At 39.7% G+C, this 2,414-nt stretch overlaps 1 pseudogene; it reads right to left on the reverse strand.

Moving 5' to 3' along the window:
- LOC105525448 overlaps positions 1 to 2,414 on the reverse strand; it is a 22,732-nt pseudogene that overhangs the window by 7,364 nt on the left and 12,954 nt on the right.

The following is a 2,414-nucleotide window of genomic DNA, read 5'->3' on the forward strand; positions in this document are numbered from 1 at the left end:
AGGCAGAGTGGCTCATGTCTGTAATCCCAGCACTTTGGGAGGCTGCGGTGTGCAGATCACAACATCAGGAGTTTGAGACCAGCCTGGTGAACATAGTGAAACCCAGTCTCTACTAAAAATACAAAAATTAGCTGAGTGTGCTGGTGCATGCCTGTAGTCCCAGCTACTCAGGAGGATGAGGCAGGAGAATTGCTTTTACCCGGGAGGCAGAGGTTGCAGTGAGCCAAGACCATGCCATTGCACTCCAGCCTGGGTGACAGAGTGAAACTCCATCTAAAAAAAAAGAAAAAGTCCCATTAAATGAAGCATTATGAAGTTTGAAGAGAATATAAAACTAGACACAAGTCTGGTCCATTTCCTTTTTCTTATCACCTGAAAAACTCTAGCCAACATGTTCAGACCACCATGGACTCCACAGAAGCATAGAATTCAGTATGCGTCTATTCCAAACCCCAGCAATTTTTGAAAATACTGGAAGACACTCAAGGTGACACATTATTAACTCAAATAGGCTTCCATTCATAAGACGACAAGCAAGAATATTACACAGATGGTCTAGTTCACACATTAAGACACTGGGAACCATGTGTGCCTACATGCAACTGGTTTCAGTTTTTCAGTGCGGGGACTTCTCTAAAGATGAAAAATATCGATATCATATCCTAAGACTATAGAGAAATGGAATCACTTTTTGGTCATGTGAAACCAAAGGTTTTAAAGACTGTACTAGACTTTGAAGGAGAAAAAAAATCAAGTTTATAAAAATATTACTTCCTAGCTATGTAACCACGAACTCATTTCATATCTATAAAATATGAGAAGCTTTCCTATCTCTAAAATATGAAGAGCACCTATTTCACACAGTCGCTATGATGACTAAATGAAAAGATCTATAAAATATAAAGTATTTAGCATAGTATCAGTCATGCAAAAGTGTTCAATAATTTATCCTTGTTTTGAAGATAACTCAAACTGGAATTGACCACAAGACACAGAAAGTACAGTAACATTAATTCAAATGCTACAATCTCAGTTTTTTAAATAATCAAGATGTGGGGGATTGGCTAAATTTCTTTGCCGTATGAAAAATTACCAATTAAATTAACATATAAATAAGATGGAAGGAGGGAGAGTTATCTATCTGATTTCAACATCTGGCATCTACTTGCCTAACAATTCATTCCCTGTTTTGGAGAACCTGTGCCCAATACAAAGTAACTGGTCCTCGGATATTGTGGAGTTGGTAAATAGCTCTAGTACAAGGCAGGAAGCAGTAAGTGTTCAGACAATCATTTGATATTTTCCTACTCTGTCTGGCATTTTTTGTATATACATCCATCATTTAAATTTATTTTTCATAGCAACCATCCAAAAGATATGTACTGTCTAACCATATTTTAGAGTTGAGCAAAGTGAAACCATAAAAGGTGTGTCTGTCTCCAAACTCAGTGTTCCTTTCCCATCCTGCTGCTTCACATAAAAGAGATTTTAAGTCAAAAGAGAAACACTACTTCTGGTTTGGTCAGAGCAGGATGGACCAAAGTCAGCTTCATGAAGGAGAAATAATTTGAGTTGTGTTTTGTAGGAGAGAATGAATTTGAATATACAGATGCCACAGAAGGAAGGTCACCAGAGAAAACAGCATAGACAGGTGGAAAGGGGCATATACAGGGATCAGCTGGTGGTTCAGGATGTGAAGAGCAGATGAACAGGATAAAAAGTGGCTATTCATAGATGAGAAAGATAACCCTGGGCAGCAAAGCATATAAGCGTGACTAGGCAGAGTGGCTCATGTCTGTAATCCCAGCACTTGGGCAGGCCAAGGTAAGAGGACTGCTTGAACTCAGGTGTTTAAGACCAGCATGGTCAACATAGTGAGAACTCATCTCTACTAAAAATCAAAAAGTGGTGCGGTGCCACATGCCTATAGTCTGAGACACTTGGGAGGCTGAAGCAGGAGGACCACTGGAGGCAGGAGGACCACTGGAGGCAAGAGGACCACTGGAGCCTGGGAGATAAAGGCTACAGTGAACTATGATTGTGCCCCCGCACCCTAGCCCAGGTGACAGAGCAAGACCCTGTCTCAAAACCAATAAACAAATGACTGAATCCACCACTAAAGCAGGAATGGAGGAAGAGAGCAGCTGAGATCGGCATGTTCATGAATTGCCTGGTGTTAACTATAATTACTTGACCAAAAAGTCCAGGCTCCAGATATTTGTACACAATTACACATTTAAATGGTCTTACCTTTCAGTCTTCCTAATTTTCTCTAATATTGCCCAATTTTCTTTTTCAATTCCTTCATCCTCCAACTTTTTCCCACTAATAGGCTCTTCTTTCATCTCATAGTGATCTAAGTCTTCTATATCCTGCAAAAAGAAGAAAAATATTAGCTTATTCAACCTGTTTTC

This window comes from Colobus angolensis, unplaced genomic scaffold (genome assembly GCF_000951035.1).
Source record: "Colobus angolensis palliatus isolate OR3802 unplaced genomic scaffold, Cang.pa_1.0 Scaffold534, whole genome shotgun sequence".
In the NCBI taxonomy this organism is placed as follows: domain Eukaryota; kingdom Metazoa; phylum Chordata; class Mammalia; order Primates; family Cercopithecidae; genus Colobus; species Colobus angolensis.